The sequence below is a fragment of the Thunnus thynnus genome, chromosome 23 (genome assembly GCF_963924715.1).
Source record: "Thunnus thynnus chromosome 23, fThuThy2.1, whole genome shotgun sequence".
Classification (NCBI taxonomy): Eukaryota; Metazoa; Chordata; class Actinopteri; order Scombriformes; family Scombridae; genus Thunnus; species Thunnus thynnus.
Genome location: NC_089539.1, coordinates 8569592 through 8590699, shown reverse-complemented (window position 1 = coordinate 8590699; position 21108 = coordinate 8569592). Strand labels below are relative to the sequence as shown.

Here is a 21108-nt window from a genome sequence, read left to right as displayed (position 1 = left end):
AAGTCTTTGTTTTTATTTGATAACCACTAATAAATAAAACTATTTGTATAGGCGCATGTAAAAATTGACTTCAGCCAAGTAGATTTCTGACCCACTTGCCCGACCGGGGCAAGTGAAACAAAACATTAATGTTGAACCCTGCTCAGTTGGCAGTTTATTAGGTAGGCCTACACCTCGCTGAAGCCAATGCAGTGCAATACAACATTTTATTTTATGGTCATTTAGGCAGTAGTTTGTGATGCTGTTGAATTGTATTGTATGATACTACTACAACTACCACCTCCAAAATGACCATTAAGTTGAATCAACACTTATTTAAAACTGTTTCAACAAAAACTGAACATTTTAACTAGGTTAGGTGGATCTAATAAACTAGTAAATGAGTGTATTGTCATTCAAAACACTGTTGTATTATTGTACAGATGTTACTGTCAGGTTGTGTTCAGCATCTGTATGAGAAAAAGAAAAACTATCAAGGACATTGGCTTGTCATTTAGTAATCATTTGGGAAATTTTACCATCCTTTTCCCTAATTATGACAGTCATGAAGGTGTTAACTAGCCCCAGTTTGTACCTCTCATGTACTGTCATACATTTGGGTCACAGAGTCACCCCACTGTGCATCAGAACTCAAACATGCAACATCTACGCAAACCTGCAATAATAAAATGGGTAAATATAGCTGATAGTAGTAATAAGTTACTGATAATTACAACTTTTAAAGGTTGGCACATCCACGGCTCGCTGCTGCTCTTATTATCTAAAGGCTGGATCCTATTCTCCCCTGCTGCTGTGGAGACTGACCCGGCGGGGGCTATTAAAGTTTTACCCGATGTAATCCAGTGTCCAACTGAACAGAAATTAACATTTAAGAAAGCACAAAGATGGTCCAGTTAGAGGGAGAAAGCCGGGGCAGGGATGGATCACAAAGAGGGTAAAACCAGCACCGTCAAATCACACCTCTAGAGCCCTGGCCACACACACACACACACACACACACACACACACACACATGTATGGAGAGAGAAGTGTGCTGCATTACAAAAAAGAAAGATAAACTTTTCCCCTGAGATGTAAACGCACCCTGCAGACATGCTCCAAAAATCCAATTTAACTCTGTGGCTCAGTACAATGTGCTAGCTAGGCTAACACTGACAAGCTAATGTTGGCGCTAGCACTAGCTGCTAGCGGAAACCTAGCTTCTTCAGCTTAACGTCACCTTGCAACTTATTAGCTTGACTAAACTTCAGTAAAACATGCATTTCTGTATTATCCCAATAAATTATAATTACTTAATACTTACCCAGTTCAATGTGTATCTGTGTCTCCATCGCTCTCTGTTTCGATCTAAATGTAGGTTGTCCGCCTTTTTTCACCACGTCCGCCCTTCTCCTCCTCCACGCCCAATCACCTGCAAGTATTTTGACTTTTGAATTTTGAGTGACCAATCAGTCAAAACAAGCCACTCTGGTAGTCTGTATCCTGTATGTGTGTGTGTGTGAGCGGGAAAATCTTGTACATTTTTATGGATACATTTTATATTAAAGAGCAGTAAAGTCATAAGTTATTTGTATGACATATTTATATTCATATAAATATGATAAATATATTTAAGTTGTTGAACAGCAATGATTATGTTCAAAAATGTTCAGAAAGTCTAATTTAGGTGTAGTATACACAACACACGTTTTCATTGATATAGGCCTATAATTCCCTACTTGCTGCAGTGTGATCTTATTTTCATGGCTGTATTAGGGCTATTTGTGGTCCGAAACAGAGGTCCATCTTGGGCTTAATATGGGCCAAATCAGACAGACTACAGCCCAATTTTCAATAACTATATTTAGGCTGAATAAAGGTCACGATGGCCCAACCAGATTTAGCCCAAAAAACAACATCCATGGACATCAGGTGCTTGGCGGGATAGATGTAGATAGTCTGAGTGTGTGTGTTTGTGTTTGTGTGTGTGTGTGTATGTGTGTGTTCAACCAAACAACTTTTTTTCATCATTTGGGTTAACTCAATATTATAGTCCTAAGAAAAAAGTGGGTATTCTATAAGTGTGGACTAGCTGGTGGGCTTATAGTCACCAGTTTGCACCTAATTCCCAACATACACCAACCACACAGAATGTGCATGAAGAGCTGCTGGACGCTCTGCCCAGCGGGGTTGTTGCATGCTTCCTGCACACATCTCCAGTGCACTCATTCTAACGTCGCACACAGTACTTTATTTTTCAGTATCTCATAACTAGGGAACCCCTAGGACTAGTTCCCTCAAATTCATTACATTTGTATCTCAAATTAGTCTACTAAATTCCCTTGAATTATTAAATCTTTCAAATTATTAAATTGTACCTACCAATTACTCAAATGATTCAACTACATTGCGTCTACTAGTCAACATGGATCATCTGAATAGAGTTTGACACATCAATCTCTCCAGCCACATCACGCCAAAACTATTGCCTTTGGTCTACTTATCAGAATATTTATGCCAGAATATGACTTAACAGCTCTTACAAACCTCCTTTGGAAAATCTGGCATTTATGTGATTGACAGAACAGTGCTTTAAAGCTCAATGACACACATTTACCACATCGTCGAGATGTCTAGTCTTAATTGGAGAGACTGCAGAGTCTCCTGTACATTGTTTCTTCGTTATCATGTAACACTTTATAAAAGTAACCCAGTGGGTGAAGGTAATCAAAATGCACATCCAGTAAGTGAGTTGCTGAGCTGAGAGAAACTAATCAAGAGACCATGAAAAAACCTGCACACTTTTATTGTGCAAACAACGTTTTGATCCCAAAAGGGATCTTCATCAGGTTTCAAAGACACTGTACACAAAACCACCCCTATATATAAGATCAGGACATGCATTCAATCTGATGGACTGATGATGAGGACAACTCAGTGGCTCGGAGAGAGCCACACACTATTCCAGCCAATCAGCAGGGGGTGTTTGTGCTAGTGCACAGGACAAGGGGAAGTCATCAGAGCAGCTGTCTGTGTGAGGACATGACAGTCTGCTGTCTCCAGCACCCGTTGAATGGTAAGGAGGGCTGGCGATTGGACAGAGAGAGGCCATGGCCAATTCACATAGAAAGTGTTTTCTCACCGAACAGATATGTGTATTCAACTTATTAACCATATCAATGAATCAATAAATACAAACACTGTTGATTTCTTCCTGCGGAGCCGACATGCAAACTATTTTGGTTCAGTAAATCTCAGCTGTCAGTCAGCCTGATGAAGGCAGTTTGGGCGACCGCTGTCCTCTCAGCTCCCCAGGAGGTGCAGCTGACAGACAGCTGCCCCTGTTACAGAGACGCTGAACGTAGGTTGAGGGAGGAGTGTGGAGGCCGCAGAGAGGCGGAGAGTGTGGATGGACTGTTGTGCTCACATGAGACGAAATTCTTTCTGTGCTCGTGATGAAGTGTGAGAGGTACATTCGCAACTGTACAGCTGACCCATCGCTTTGGATTCCACCATATTTCTCTTTTGGTCGTTGCCTAATAATCATCAATCTTTCTCCAGAATGACTGACTCTACATTTAACGAATCGTCAGCTAAAGTTGGGAGGTTGCAATTACATGGTATGTGACTTAGGCAACTACAGTAGGCCACGAGAACGCCCCAAGATCTGTTTTTTACTGACCAAAAAAATAATCCTCTGTCTAACAGGAAACATTTTATATGACTGTATTATAAGAAGAGAGTATGGCTAAACAGAGAAAACACTGAGGAGCATCTACACAAACCTAAGCATAATCATTAGAAACCTTCTACAAAAGACTGATTAGTGCCCAGACTAATCATTCTTTAACTCTTCAAGTTTCCAATTACACCAAGCAGCCTTTCTAATTATTAAATACTATAATAACTATGGTACTTATGGTAATGAGATGCTCCGTTTTCTAAGAAATCCTACTACGTCAAATTCAGAAGTGGATGTTCAAAAGCATGAATGATTCTTTTCTTAAACACATATGAATTTTGCAAGCAAAGGTCTTACCTGAAGTCATTACTTTAATAAGCACCTCATACTGTGCTTAACTTTCATGCTGACAATCATTTTGTCAGAAAAGGGTTTTTAAATGGCGAGTAAATGAATGAACAAAACTCATTGCACTCCTGGCTTTTAAAGTCAACTTGACAGCTGCTGGTGGTGTGAGGCTAAGTGAAGGTAGATATTAAGTAGGTGACATGGTCAATGCTGCTTGGTTATTTTGAAAAGACACTGAAAAAGAAACTACAGGCTATGGCAGCTGAGATCTACAAGTCATGGGAGGAACTGTCTAAACTTGACGACATGGAGAATCAAATGAGAAGGAACAACATACTTGTGGACGGTATCGCTGATGAGTAGGGAACGAGCTTGGAAACTTCTGAAACAAGATTAAAATCATGCTGGAGAAAAACCTAGGCCTGAGAAGTGAGTGCATGGAGATTGAGCACACACACAGAAGTGGCAAAATGGCCAACCCAGACCAACTGTAGTTAAATTTCTTCGTTTTAAAGACAGACAGTCCATCCTCTCTGTAGCGAGAAGGCTCAAAGGAACTAACATCTTTTTAAGTGAAGACTTTTCAGACATAATGAAAAAAAGAAGTAGAGACCTTTTCTAAGCCCTGAGAAGCCAGAGAAAGAGGAGACAAAGCGAGTCTGAGGTATGACAAACTGGTTATTCAGCTAAGGGGTCAGACCCAGGCTAACTGAATGGACCTGCTTTGCTTTTAACTTGGGTGGACAGTGTTTTAAATATGGCTGTATGAACAATGTCTATGGGTTTACTTAAGAAAGGCTTAAGGATCACACATCTTAACATCTGTGGTCTGTTCAAGATCTGTTCAAGTTCAAGACCTCTTGATACTTCTCAGCAGTGATAATATAATGTATATGTAATTGCAATCTCAGAAACACATTTAGATATCTCAGTCAATGATTCTGGTGTAGCCATACCTGGTTATAGTATTTTTAGACATGACAGAAATAAGCATGGGGGAGGTGTTGTCATATATGTACAAAACCACATCCTAGATAAGGTCAGAAATGATCTGATGAATCCAGTTATAGAAGCCTTTTGGCTTCAAATTCACCTACCTCACATCAAACCAGTACTTATCGGTTGTTGTTATAGACCCCCTAGCTCTAATGTACAATACACTGATGGTATATGTGCTATGCTTCAGAAAGCAACAGATGCAGACAGATGGATATACTTTCTGGGGGACCTTAACGTTGACTGGCTTTCTTCATCCTGTGCTCTGAGAGATTACTAGTTGTAATGAATGTATGTAATTTTACTCAGATGCTGAACATGTCTACCAGGGTGAGCTCTGACATATCTGGAGTTATATCTGCCACATGCATTGACCACATTTACACTAATGCCAGTGAACTCTGCTCTAAGGCCGTATCCATCCCTGTTGGTTTTAGTGACCACAATACTGTAGCTATAGCAAGAAAAACTAAAGTACCGAAGGCCGGGCTAAGGTCTTATAAATCCTTTTGCAATGAAAAATTTGTTAAAGACATAAAAAATCTACAGAGAGACAGAGTTTGCACAGTGAAAGACACAGATATTGCACTTCGCATTTTCTTTTGAGATGTTACAGATTGTTGCAGACAAGCATGTACCAACAAAAAAATTCACTGTGAGAAGTACTTTGGCCCCGTGGCTCGATGAGGAATTGAAAACATGCATGGCTCACCGGGATGAAATGAAACGTGCTGCAATAAAATCGGGAGATTCTATTAAATACCGTGAACTCAGAAACAAGGTCTCAAAAATGAACAGACTGAAAAAAAGATCTTATTGTCAAAACAAGATTCATGAACTAAAGCATGATGGGAAGAAATTATGGAACACTTTTAACAACATATTACGTAGGTCTAAAGCGAATAACCTTTCCTTCAGAGTCAGATGGTGCATTCATTACAAAACCCCTTGAAATTGCTAATTATTTTAACGACTTCTTTATGAAAAGGTTGACAGTCTAAGAGATAATATGAATAACTCAAATGTTGGACTATCTCTAATTGAAGAATTTATCATGAAAAACAAAGATTGTAGATTTGACTTTGAACCAGTACAACTAGAGGAGGTAAAAAATCTTCTTCTAATCTCAGTAAAAAATGATAAACAGTCTGGACTGAATAACCTTGATGGTAAATTAATAAGAATATAGCTGATTACATTGCTGAACCAATATGTCACATTTTTAACCTTAGCCTGAAGCAAAATGTTTTCCCTCAAGCATGGAAAGTTGCCAGAATCATTCCAGTATCTAAGAACAGTAGAACTGCCTTCATTGGGGTGAACAGCAGACTTATTAGTATTCCTCCTGATCTTAGTAAATTTATGGAGAGATTAGTCTTCTATCAAATTTTTAACTATTTCTCTGTCAGTGGCCTTGATTCTGAGTTTCAGCATGCCTACAAAGATGGCCACTCAACCATTTAGTGGCATCTAGTAGAACAGACTTGCAGAAATGGAATAAAATATTCACAAGTATATTTTAATTAGTGCATAATCACCTGAAAACAAGAAATGTGTTTTCGTTACCTTAGAATGAGCCCTTTATATCTACATAGGAAGCAGGTCCTCTTCCACGGAGGCACACCATGTTGCACCGCCATGTTTCTACAGTAGCCCAGAACGGACAAACCAAACACTGGCTCTAGAGAGAGCCTTTCGTGTTTTTCGCGAGTTCCTACACATTCGGAAGGAGAAGGTGAGGGGAGGGGTATTCAGTTGGTTGCAATCTGCAACCTCACTGCTAGATGCCAGTAAATCCTACATACTGGTCCTTTGATACAGATGACTGATAACTGGTTGAGTCAAAGAGATGATAAAAGAAATGTTGGAGCTGTCTTGCTTGACTTCAGTGCTGCTTTTGATGTAACTGACCATTAACAACTTCTGAAAAAACTTTCGGCGTGTGGTTTCAGTGCAAACGCTGTCAGCTGGATGAAAGGCTACCTGACTAACAAAACGCAATGTCTTAGATCTTGGATATCGTAATATTGTGAAATGGCGTGGATGTTGTCTTCTCTTGGTTTTAAAGGCTGCATTACAGTAAAGTGATGTAATTTTCTGAACTTACCAGACTGTCCTAGCTGTTCTATTATTTGCCTTCATCATGTCTACATCTAGTTATTGTATCCACATTACAGATGATTGATGATCAAAAATCTCATTGTGTGATTATTTTGTGAAGGCACCAATAGTCATCCTTACAATAATGTCGAAATATCAATATGGAGGTATTTGGTCAAAAATATTGTGATATTTGATTTTGGCCATATCACCCAGCCCTACCTTTTGAAGTTGAGAGGGTTCTGTGTGGTAAGGGGTGATCTGGGTTTTTTTTGTGTGTGTGGACCCCAGAAGAATAGTTGCTACTCTGGTGGTTAACTGACAGGTAGGAAAAAAAACAGACAACAGGTGGAAAGATGGGTAAACACAGCTCTAATGGAGCTTATTGTGGATGTAGTCAGAAAGGTGATGCTCTGTGGCCCACAGGGAGCAGACAGCAGGCCTGACCTTCCAATTCTACATACAGCGCAGCCACTCTCATGCTGTAATTACCTGTCACCCTTTGAGCGTGTGTGTATCGGTGTGTGTTTAGAAGGAAGGGGTGTGGTAGGAGACAGCACTTGCACTTGACCCAACAAGCAACACAACCCTGTGTTTCTCATAAATTACATGAAAAAAGCATCAACGGACCCGTACACCTACCTGAGACCCTGACTCCCCTGGCCTCTCCCTTTCTGCCTCCCAGTAATTACCTGTGGGCCTATGGAGGGGTGGGGACCATTGTGTCCTGCCTGCAGAGCACTCAGGGAAATGTGGGATTGATGCGCACTCAGCGACCTCTCTGATTGGGGTTAACAGCAGCCTCATTTGCATGAGGAGATGGGGCTTTCATTAACTACAGTAGCAAGACCTCAGGTGCAAAACACACATACCTGCACACATGAACACACACATTACACACACACACGGAGAGGGTAAATTATTTAACCTTTCAAAAGACACAAGGTACTCCTGTTTGTTTTTTTGGTGTGTATCAAAAGTATCATCACATTTATCATCATGACTGAACTTTTACAAGCCAAAATATCCCCAAAACGTCGTGAGCACATTTACAAAAATGCTAATGGTAGTAAAGATTTTTGCTGAGTCAGTAAAAAGTGTGTATTGTTCAAAGACTTTTCTGAGGACAGATTTAAAGATTGTTAGGTGAAGAGAAAACTAAAAAAGAAAAAAAAGAAAAAAGAAAGATTGGTCTTGCAAGAAGGCATTAAAATTGTTAATTAGTCAGTTGTGGTAGTAACAAAAGAAGACATTGTAAAAACATTTTTGAAGTAGTTTTTGAGTAGTTAACTTCTGAAGCAGAACCTAATTTTTCCAGGAATAAACTACATGAATTCCAGTCTTGGAGTAGAACACAAAAACAAACAATTATAGATCTTGTTAAAAGTGTCCTTCAAGACACTGAACCCTATTTGCTTTGTAAGTCATTCCTTGGCTAAAGGACAAACTATTAGTGGACATTAACCAAAAGTGTTTTTGTCCAGCAGCATGAAATAACGATAAGACTCATTACTCCCTGGCCCATATTCTCTGTTCTGGAAATGACCTCAACCCCAGTAAAATGCCCATTTTTCTGCTTGAGTTCTGCATCTTTGATTAGTTGTGGAAAAATTCAGCATTCAACATTGACATTCTCCCATGTCATCCAATCTTTTCAAGGCCTTACTCAGCCATGCGCAAAATTATGCCCAATTACATCTCCTTGCACCAATTAACAGAAGCAAAACTGGTGAGTTTAGCACAGGTACAGTAAGACATGACAATTCCCACAATACAGAACAAATTGTTTTTCACCTTATCCAGAAAGATCTCTCACAGGGTTTGTGTAGCTCTAGCAAAAAAATGGTTCTGAAATAGGTCTGGCAACACAAGACTGTCCCTTTGTCAACTGTTTGATTTATCAATAAGTTTCTTGATAATTCTACATCATACAAACACACACAGAGAGGGCATGCCAGACAATTTACAACTGAAGACAGCTCAGAGCAGATCTGAAATGGAGTCACGCAACAAAGTGGACACTTCACTCAGTGACACCTACAAATGCTCTCCCTCTGTCTCTCTCTCTCTCTGTCTCTCTCTCTCTCTCTCTCTCTCTCTCTCTCTCTCTCTCACACACACATACTCACACACTCTGTCCTGTGCTGTCATGTATAATTCAGCGTGTGGCCGGGCGGGCAGATGCCTCATCCCCAGGGGGTCCCATCATGCCTTTGCTAGGATGAAACATTTAACAGCACAGGACAAAATGGAACACGCTCAACGAATAAACAGGAAGGGTTTCTGGAAGAACACACACACACACACACACACTACATTCACAGTCTCACTATCACATGGTTACTTCAAGACACACACAAACGCTCAATCAAAATTTCCCAAGATTTAAAAGAGAAACTTAACGTGTGAGCTTTTTTTGTGAAATCATTTTTGCCTACGTTTCAATCACACTACATGATATTTCTGAGTTTCTACAGTTCTGTACGAAAACATCTTTTATCATCATGACCTCCAAGCCCTAATGTGCACACGCCCACTTGCAGAGAAGGGCACAGAGACACTGGTTCTCCTTTTAAGGCTGTGACACTTAGTGAAAACAAATGGCCACTTGGCTGCACACACACACACACACACACACACACACACACACAAACACACCAGAAGTGGGTCGTTAAATGAGTCACCCAACAACTGTAAGAGTGCTTTTATGCCAGCATAAGTGAATAACTGTAGAGAAACGACAATATTGCCGCATAATATCAATATCATGTTCCATAATTCAGCACATGATGGGGCAAAGAAGAGGAAGCTGTGTCTGTGTGTGAAAGCTCATATGCTTCTGTACGTGTGTTTTTGTGTGTGTGTGTGAATGCATGCCTGTGCTTGATGGAGCAAAGAGGAAGAAATTCTGTAAGTGTGAGCAGATGCTGGTCCTTTGAGTATGCATGTGTGTGTGTGAGAGAGAGAGAGAGAGAGCCTAAGAAGGCCTGGAGCGAGGCCAGGCCGGCTGTAGACTGTGAATATTAATGTGTTATAACCTTGACACAGGAGGAGCTGCTCCTGCTGGAGAGGAGCCTCCTCTGATGACATCAGACAAGAAGACATTAACTCCTACCTGATGTAACACACTGAGGCATGAATCCTCACTCTACTCCTCTCCTCTCATCTCCTCTTCCTCCCTCTTCAACCTCTTCTTCCCCTCCGTTACCTCCCACCACCTCTCTCCTCTCTCCTCCTCCGTTCTAATCCTTGTCGCCCTCCCTTTTATGTAATTTAACCTTGTCCTTTCAAACATCACGCCCTCCGCCTCTTCTCATCCCCACTTCTCAATTCAGTCTTTCCCCAACTCCATCCCCTTCCTCTCCTCTCCGTTTCCTCCCTCATCTCCCAACTCTCCAATCTTCTAATCTAGCCTTGTCACCTCACATCTCACGTCGTCAACCTCCTCTCCTCTTCTCTCCTCTCCACCTCTCACCACCTCGCTCCTCTCGTCTTGTCCACCTCTCCTCAGCTCTCCCTTCACTCCCTTTCTCCTCTCTTCCCTCTTCCACTCGCCTCTCTCTGCACCTGCATCTCACACCTCATGTCCTGCTCTCCTCTCTCCTCACATTTTTGCCATTCAGCTCCCATTCTTCTTCTTTCCCTCCTTCTTTCGTGATTGTCTATGATTCTGGCTGGTACTACTACATTCTTCCCTTTCTGTCTCTTTGTCTCTCTTTCTCCCATTCTCTCTCTCTCTCTTTCTCTCCCTCCTCCCCCCGAATTCTCTCTCTCTCTCTCTCTCCCTCTTTCAGCTCACTGCCAGGCTAACACAGCCCAAACTGTTCAGCTGCAACTGTTCCAAGCCCAATAATTACAGCTTGTCAGAAAGAATTAATTTTCTCATTTCTCATAAAGACGTGTAAAAAATTACCATGTTATTATAACGCCGCCACTCTCTGGAGGCACCAACAAAAAACAAATTTAATTTCGGAAATTCTTCCCTCGCACATTAAATTAAACACATAAATAAGAGTTTAGGAATTGGGGGGAGGTTGTGGGGGGCGGGGGGGGGGAGCATATGTTCGTTAGGCCGGCCCCAGCTCTGGGTAATGGCCGTCGTAATGTTTTGATGGGCCCGGCTATTGGTAAGCACCAACACATTTGCATGATCACCGTCGCGGCAGGCAAGTGAGCTGCCAATTAGCTCTCATACAGCTCTGGACAGTGTTGGGAGAGAGAGGGGACAGGGGATCTGTTCAGCACCGGAAACACACAGCGAGATATGGAAGAGAGCTAATTAACAACCATGTATGGAGAATAGCATATTTACTGCAGGGAGATGCTCTAAAGCATGTGCGGCTTTTAACAGAGGATAATATCTATTACTTTTAAGGAAATGTTTATAACTGACAGTACAGCAAGGCTTTGGGTTCAGTGGTTCAAATAATGATAACAAAAAAAAAAAAAACAGCAACAGAATTGCAGGGCTGCAGACCATGTGTGATGATGCAATAAAATCTACGTTTTGTGTTTTTTTTATTTAATGTTACAGTTTTATTACTGCCTTCTTGCTTTGCTCATTTTGCTCTGTAAAGGCTCCATAGGTAATTACTCGGGTTATGAGCATCATTAGTGGGCATAGACCAACGCGGAGGAGAATGGAGTAGCTTTTACAGAAGAAATTATTTCTTCTTTGAAACATCATGATGAAATCTTCCCGCATCTGACTGGACAAATACAATACATTACAACTGGTTTCTGAAAACACAATGCTGCTCATTGTCATCATCATGGAGGTCTGGTCTCTCCAAATTTGAGAGGTAAAAAGATGAAGAAAAAAAAAATCTGTTCATTTTTCACTAATCTTTGTGTTTGCTTGTGAAATGCCAGACAGTTTTAGCTCTTCTGGCCTTTAAAAAACTTTTGAATAAAACGGTCTGAGAAGAACAAAATCAGTGTTTGGTTGAATTGCTCACAAGTCATGAGCTGTGATGTAGGGTCACAAGAAGAAGACGCTTCATTTTAAGAGGACACAAGCAATAAAAATTGAGAACCACTTAAATACCCTCTAGTATTGGTTAATGGTTAGCAGAAGCTGAGCTTATAGGATTTAGGCTGGCATTAGGAGGGTAATGAATGCAGCTGTAAAGTGCAGATGACAATTTGTATTCTGTTGTAACCTGCAAAATGTAAAATTCCCTTATCATAAATGGCATAACTATGAAATTTAAAATTTTGCATGCATGCTTTCATTAGAGTTCCTTTTCCTTTCACCATTGTGTTTTATTGGATTTCAAGCTGTGATCACATAATTCCGGAAATGGATGATTAATACCTTGTTCTCAATCTTTTTGTTTGAGGCTACGTAGCAACTGTTTCTTCATTCCTTTGTGGCGGATGACAAAAATGTAAAATATTTAGATTTTTAATGCAATAATTTAAGTAACTGCTGCTGGTATTTGCCAACATCATCTAATTATCCAATCCTGCTAGCATCCACAAATAGAATATGAAAGTTTTTATTACACAATGAAGTGCTGCACAACTCAAATTAACAAGAGAGCAAACTGAAACTGGCTCAAAGTCAGACAGTGTATTGTTGGCCAAAAGTGATAAACTTTAAGACAAGGCAGAGGATGTGATGGGTGAGTGCTACTGATACATCAATTGATTAGACTTTCTGATGTCGTTTGGAGATTATCAATCATGGAAGCAGAATACTTAAAGAGTGAGGTCAGAGACATTAAAAAAAAAACTCATGAAACTGATGCAGAAGACCAGCCCCTCTCACTCTGACGGGGGAACTCCCACAACGAAACAAACTCACCCAAACACAGATGAACGGGGTGTCCCCTCCAACTCTCTGGCGCAGCAAAGACAAGGACTTTCCCTGCCTGCAGCATAGGACACACACACACACAATCCCAGGCACACACACAGAAAAAGGTCATCCCTGTTTGACACACACACACACACACACACAGTGGGCAGACTCATGGCTGATCTGACAGGGCTGTGACAAACACTCATACATCCATACACATATACACACACTCACACACACACATGCCTGGGTCAGTGTAGCCAGTGCCAGTTAAATCTCCTCAGCAGAGCAGTGATGAGGCCGCAATCTGTGATCTTGACACTGCCTTGACACACACTGTCTGGACTTCTTCACACACATAAACACACACAAACACACACACACATATACACAAAGAGCATGCAGACACTATCAGTTGATCCTCTATTTCATGGTCATTTGTTTAGTATCTGGGTTTGTTATCTCTACCCTCCTCTGACTCCAGGCCTTGTTCTCTATACAGCCGTAACCGCTGCTTTTTGTTGTCCCAGCTAAGCACGCCATGCCATAGTTTTTTTTCCCTGATGTGCCACAACATTTACAGAAAGTCACCAGTCAAATTCATTTCCTACCAAAGTTTTTTAGATGAGCAAAACTCCCCAAGATAGAAACACATGACCGTGCAGAAGATTAGCGCTCGTGCTGCTAAAAGACCTACAAGAAACGGACAAATCTATCAGCGTGGCTGTCGGTAAACTTTTATATGTAAAGACTGAGTTTAGAGTGATTTGATGTGTGTTTGTGTGTGTGCAGTAAACCAGCTTCTTTACGTTGCTCTGGTTAAAGGAAAAATACACCCTTTAATAGTGTTCCGCACGTGCATACTGTATTATTGTGGTTAGTACATTCCACCAGTCGTTTTGTGATGAAGACAAGTTTTCTATTCATCTGCTTTAAGTGAAACAGCATCCTTTAATTCCAAGAAAGCTTTACAGCAACCCCAGAGAACATCCATACACTTCAATATTTGCATGAAGCAGCTGTGAGTGACGATTTTCCATTTGGGGCAATGCCCTTCACTCAGTATGCAGCATGTCTTTATTAAGGCTAAAGTGATGTCATTATATATATCTTTGCCTCTGCCATGATGAATTCATTGTAACCTGAATGATTGACTCTCAGTACAAAAACAAGGAATACATTTTTTTGTGAGAATAAAATACCCTGCCAGAAAACAAATTAGAAAGAGGTTTAGCCACCACTGTCTTTGTGTCTTTGACTTCATAGGTTACTTATTATTTACTTACTTAAATGGGAATTAAATGGGAACTATTATCCCAATAGTAAAAAGCAATACTGATGATGACTCATGTATGTGGGTTTGTTGACTTTAAAATGTTCACATAACCTTGAGCTTTAACTGTTTTAATAACTGTGACTGAGCAAGAGAACACAACCGTGTTCTTCTTAATAAAAGACTGAGCTTTGTTACTCTGTATTTGTGTTGCGTCTGTGTCAACTGTACATGCGATAGACACAGAAACACAGACAGGAGATTGCTTGGAGCTCTTACCAGTTACTTGGTGAAACAACCTGAAGAGAAAAATGTCCAAATGTGATCAGCTCCTCTGTCCCCTGAGCCCAATCGCTCCTGGATAGAGAGAAGAATAGACACAGCCGATTAATGATAGAGTATTTATGTCCTCTAAATGCAGATTATCAAATGTGCGGTATTGTTGGGTAAGAAACAATAAGTCTCTTAGAGAACTAGACAAACAAAGAAAACGTGGTTGGGTTTATGAACTTTCTTCAAACTACTTTTTAAAAAACTCTTTAAGCTTTATTTTGACATCTTTTAGGAAGCCATTATTATGTCTTAAGCAGCTTTTAGGTATAACAATAGCTGGCAAGTGGGGGTTCAATGTCTTGGTCAAGTTATGAGTGGCCATCGTTGGTCATTAAACTTACTTAATTTCAGTTCACTGACTGACTCACTAACCATTAGACCATTGTATGAACCTTCGTGGCTCAACCATTTTCTAATCTGGGCCTTAAGTTAGATTCCAAAATTTTTAAGAAAAGTCTAAAAGATGCATATGTGCCTGGATGCTTCTGTACTTGGATGTGTGAGGTAGAAAATTAAGGAGAGTGAAATGAGAAAATCAGGCACAAAAAGTGAGAGAGAAAAACTGAGGGCAGAGTCACTTATTTAGCTCAAAGATCCTCCTCCCTTCCCTCTCCCTTACCCTCCCACTCTTACTCCCAACACCCCCCCACCCCTCACCCCCTCCATACCAGAATTCTTCCATCTATAAATATCAACAAGAGAGACTATAGAACTACATACACACATATTATAAACACACACACACCAGTCTAAACCAATGAGCACAGTGGCGTATTGTGCCATCAGAGCCAATACACACTTCCACGGCCATTACTCCCCATGGAAACAGGCGAGCGCGTTCGCACACACATGTGATGTTGACGTTGTTCCCGCACAGTGGCTGCCTTAGACAATAAGCTATTTCAGGGCCAAATCACTGACAAAAATCCATTTTTCCACCCCACTAAAAAAGATCAGGAATGAGGGAGGGAGAAAGAGCAGGATAGAGAGAAAAGCTGAAATCAAATAAACAGTGGCGTACATCTCTCTTAAGCTGGATTTATCTCTGTATTTTGTCATCATTCTAATTTATTCCCCAACCTGCTTACAATTACTGCCTTTTCAAAACTCATATCGCTGGCTTGTTGTTGTTCTCAGCGAGATTGCGTGGTATCTGCGAATGAATGAGCGGGGGACTTGCATAAGGTGGAAAAGCTCCTAGTGTACTTTTGTAGATTATCCACTTGATACCGATTCATTTTCTCCCTCACTTGTCACAGTTTTGTAAAGGAGGCGATGTAGGACAAACATGCAAATACACACACATTCACACACACACACACACACACACACACACACACACACACACAAGCTACTGTAGAGTGTAGAGGAAGGGAGTGGGCTCATCATCTTTAGTTGTGATTACAACACTTGGCAAGCTCTCCCCTGCCTGTTTGCCTGCCTATTGCCTTACAAATGGATTAGTAAGCCCTGTTCCATTTGTGTGTGTAGCTTCTCTGAGATTTAGGCTGACTTACAAATAACACCAATCAGATTTGGGAGCAGCCGTTGTGTAGTCTTTTCCGGAGGAATATTGAGCGATGTGATTTGGGGACAACACTATGGCATTAGTCGTATACACTTAGTTTGGAGAACCTTTCAGAATGCGTGCGGCTGTGTGCGTGTGTGTGTACGTGTGCGCCTATGTGTTGTTAAGATTTTACGTGTCTCATAATAAGGAAGTCTGACGGCAACGTTTGGAGTCAGTCGGCGGTTAATCCATGGGAGGCCTGCTCGCTCATCCCTAGTTTACATGTACTACAAAAGAGGACATCTCTGATCTGAGGGAGAGACAGACTGGAGTATTTAGAGAGAGAAAGCAAGGTTTCAGAGACAGATGATTCCCAGTGCAAGACCCGTTTATTTTACTGTGAAACATGATGAGTGTGTTTTAAGACAAAAGTCCGAAAAAGACAACTCTTAATATACCTCTATGTGTCTTGTATCTCGTGTTTGTTTTCTGTTATTGCTACAAAACGCATAAAGGCAGACAAGGAGCAGAGCCTTTGGCTTCATTTAGACTTGTTAAGTGTTTGGTATATATCTGGATAAAACCAGATGAGATTTAATATACTTTTGTTTACAAGAGTGATTACAAATCCGATTGCAATCCGTGTTTTTCCCCCAGCATGAAACTAATGGTGGACCTTATGCTAGAACAGAGGATGGTGTTAATGCAGCGGAATCTGTTTGGCAACTACCAAAAATGCCAGAAGAAGAATAACGCACTTTAATTTTATTTGTTGATTGAACTGATCAGAGATGAGATAAACACTAAAACAGCTCAGTGCACCTTCTGTTTGATGGCATGTGTTGAAATCACTAGAGCTGCCTCCATGAGACTGATGACAGCTATTTCAGTGTAACTTCAGCCGCCTTTATCACAGGGCACAGACTGTGTTGAGGCCGTTACCAAACTGACGTAGTTACAGTTGGGAGGTGTAAAGTTTATGTATATGTTGGATGCATTTAAACCTTTTCCGGCTAGAATGCATCGATCGGATTTCAATCTGTCTTGCCTCTTAGATGCATTTACACTTTGCTTTTTTGATATCTGATAGCTATCACCAAGAGGACACATGAAGTGACATGAAGTGTAATGGGGTCTTTGTGAAGCTTGAAACTGTCCTCTCCAGAAAAGTTACATCATTGGCTGTTTCTTCAAACTATGTTCTGTATGTTTTACCTTTTGTGGCAAAAGGTGGAATCAGCTTGACATTGATATGCTGTTCAGTCACACACAGTTCAGTCACACACATGCAGCACAGCAAAATTCATTTGGGTTTCCTCTGGAAATAGATGATGCTGTAAGCTTGGTAACTACAGTGACTACTCCGTGTCCTCAATGGTTTGCAATTGGTCAATGGTGCAAATTTGCCTTAAAATACACCAAATGAGTTGAACTCTGCAAAAGCACCTCTCCAAATTTGCTTTGCCTTCAGGAGCAAATTGAGTGATGGCTATTAAATTGAAGTTAATTGATTTTGGTCCAAAAGTTTGAAGTTTTAAATGCTGGTGTGACTGAGCCCTTATGAGGATGGGGTGGACAATTGTGCGTAAAAGGCATGTGATCTTTATAGTGCAGACTGTTGTTTACCTGTGCTCTACTACCAGCAGTCAACGCCCTAACCCTAACCCTAACCCTAACCCTAACCCTTTCCTTTAACCATAAAGGTGATCTTTCCCTAACCGTAACCAGGTAGTTTTACTTGCCTTAACTGAACCATACCTTAACTATAGCGGAGGCTCAAATGAGTTGAAACTAGAATGCAATGGACAATCTATTTTGTTGCTTGAGGACTTATTGGAACGATTACAATATTCAGCTTTTGTAGAGAAGTGAGAGAGGTGTCAGAGAGGTGTTGATTCAGTCCATTATGTCTGGAGGTCTCTGTGTCCTATTGACAATATATGTCTATGAAAATTCTTAGCATTTCATGTACCGTGTGACCCTGAGCAAGAATAAGACGGTATTCAAAAACATATCAGTACAGTATGATTGTAGAGTCCCAGAAGAATGTCCCTTCAAATGAAGTACACTTTTGATTTTTATCTTGGTGTATGGTTTTTGTTTTGTGCTTGGCATTAAGGAGCTGATTCAAGTCAGTCCATAAGGAGATACTAACTGCATTGTGTTGTGCATGTGATTTTAGTCTGAGGTCAGTGTAAAGTGCTTTAAGTGCCTTTCTCTATGGCACCATGACTTGCAACTATCTGGTCACAAACTCTCCTCTATCATTTATAAAACATTATAAAAATGAGAGCACCGATTTCAGTGTAGAGGAACAAGGAGTGTTTTGTATATGGGAAAAGTGAGTGTGTGTGCCCATGTGTGTACACATACTATGTGTTTCTCTCGACCTGAGAGTACAGTTTGTGTGAATAAAGCTCTAAGCTGAGCCTCCATTAAGCTCTTTCAACACAATGCCTTTCTCTCTCAGAAACTCTGTCTGATGGAAATCTGCTTTTGTTGCTGCAGCTCAATGTCCCTGCTATCTCCTGATTGAAGGAGAGAGAAAGGGAGCTCTGAATGGGCCTCTATAGTTTAATGTTCCAGACAGTTCACACACACACATTTGCCAAATCACACACACTCCTTGCTTCTCTACAATGAAATCAATGCTCTCAGTTTTCCTCTCTGTGCACAGCATCTCACAGTGCCACAGGCTTCTTGTGATCAAACACCACATCATGTTCTGCAACTTCTGATACTGATGCTAACACAGTGCTGCTTTTGTACTCTGGTGTTGCCGTTCATTCACACTGTATTCAGGCGCAATAAAGGGTGCTATTTTTGATGGCATTGCTATTATGTTTTCTTTTTTGGATGGAGAATTCATAATCATTTTCTAATGTTTGGCATGCTTTTTGTCTTGCTGTTTTTGTGTGTGTGTGTGTGTGTGTGTGTGTGTGTGTGTGTGTGTGTGTGTGTGTGTGTGTGTGTGTGTTTCTGATCACATCTCTCCCCAGCCTGCTGTCAGGTGACATATCTCTACCTAGTATTAGCATCGCCTTCTCAAAATAAACTTTACAAATTGTGATGTCATGTGTTGTGTAATTAATTACTGACAGTCAAATCTGTAATGTAAAACACAAAGTTCAAGAGAACAAGAAGAGTAAACAAGACATGAAAATGCTTTTTTTTTGCATCAAGTTAGATTTTCATGTTTGCAGTGACTTCCAGAAATTCCACAAAAATTGTACTATATATATATTTTTTTTTGCAAACTGTGAAAGCAAGAAGCAAGAAAATCCACATGAAACGCAGCATAATCTGCTCTCATTTAGCTTTACATTGTTTATTGTGTTTTGTGTGTGTCTGTTCGGGCATGTTTATGTGTGTTGAGGTTGTATCGGTTACACAAGTGAACATATGTCTGGAAATATGTCTGGTTTGGTTTGGATAGGAGTGCTGGGCTGCTGCTCCTATAGGGCTACTGTGGGACCAGGAGTGTCGGGGATAAAGCCTGATTGTTGGGAGGGTACAGACCACTAACAGAGTGGATGGAGAGGGGAGGGACTGCGGGACTGTCCTGCCAAAGGCTGCAACACACGTACACGCACATGACATGAAGGGACAAAGACATGAACACACCCAAGCACACACGCAAGAATTATCTACAGTTGTTATGCATTACTTTCTACAGCAGTTTTGCATTAAAAGCAAAAATAGAACACTACACAAACACTCATACACACACACACACACACACACCCAAAGTGCAAAGCACTGTGCTGGCAATGTGCTGGTAGGGAGATCATACGACTGTCGGTAGGTTATGTAATTAGACTGTGAGGACACACGGAGGACAGATGCAGAAAGGGGAGAACAGAAACATTCAGATATACATAGAATCAGTACATTTGGGATCATTTGCAGCGACATTTGTTTTATTAAAGTGACGTGTCCAGGACATTTGTCTCTAATGAATATTTGAAGCTTATGGATACGAGTCTATTGCAGAGCTATTGAATTGGATTGCAGGTGTATGTAATAAAGTGGTTACTTAGTGTACATGCATTTGTTTGGCTAATTCTAACCATCTGTATGCAACCTGCAAAGACACTGTCACACACAACTAATAAAACCTCGAGGACAGCCCTGATGCGCACGCACGCACGCACACACACACACATTCACAGGAGTGCATACAAAACCACATAGAAGACAGTAACATAGTCAAAATGAAATAAGTTAATGCACAAACACACAGACAGTGACCTGCATTGCTGGTCAACTGAAAGCATCTGACTGGGTGAAATGTGAGTGACTTGATTGGATTATAGACAGGATACAATGGAGACAGAGAGGAAGGTCTTGGCCTGTAACCTCACATTGTTACTGCACCGCCTGTAGGTTACCAGGGTCAAAACCTCCACTTGAGTAGAGACCGCTGCGAGTAAGCAAACATCAATAAATCGCTTGTATGAAAGTACTGTACATACAGCATACTCTGTTTCTAGAATAAAAATATTGATAAGGTAACTTTTAACAGTATAGCAACAAATGCTCTTCAGTGAATGGCAGCTTTTAAAGAGTCACTTCAACCAAATCACACACAAAAAAACATATTTGCCCATTTACAACTATTGTTACCTAGCCATGCAGATTGCCTATTACACTGTCAACCGTTTTTACAGGGACTATTTCCTCTGTTGAAAGTAGTTCCTACCAAATCTATGGATTATCCTGAGTAATCAGGACATTGTTTGTGGACATACTGCTGTTGTGTCTTTGTTTTTTTCCAATTCTTTGAGCACTACAAATTGAAATCCATTCACCTTGGGATAAGGAGCAGACATCTGCGACACAGCTATCATATAATAATAGCATCTGAGGTATTGGAAAAAGATGTCTTTTTGTTATTTGAGTTCACTGACCCTATAAAAGGGGTGTAACTTTAAGACTAACTCCGTAAATGAAAGAGCGATATGCAGTACATACAGACAGAAAAGGTGTGTATATGTGTGTGTGAGAGTGAGTGTGAGCAGCAGTCGCAGCATCTGTGAGGGTGACAATGTTGAAGTCCAATCTTGTTTTATCAAATTAAT

At 40.7% G+C, this 21108-nt stretch overlaps 1 protein-coding gene and 1 long non-coding RNA gene across 14 annotated transcripts in view; one reads left to right on the top strand and one right to left on the bottom strand.

Annotated features, from left to right (window-relative positions):
- The window catches only part of sox5 (SRY-box transcription factor 5), a 271640-nt gene that overhangs the window by 154616 nt on the left and 95916 nt on the right, over window positions 1-21108 (bottom strand). For 3 of the 6 annotated variants that reach the window (XR_010925839.1, XM_067582514.1, XM_067582515.1), the window contains one exon: window positions 14464-14541. The gene's annotated coding sequence lies outside the window, so the exon portion shown is untranslated. Of the gene's footprint in view, window positions 1-1303; window positions 1451-14463; window positions 14542-21108 lie in introns of those variants that run through there. The other 3 variants (XR_010925838.1, XR_010925837.1, XR_010925836.1) reach the window with 2 other exon arrangements.
- LOC137176310 (uncharacterized) overlaps window positions 1-21108 on the top strand; it is a 275304-nt gene that overhangs the window by 192746 nt on the left and 61450 nt on the right. The window lies entirely within an intron of this gene.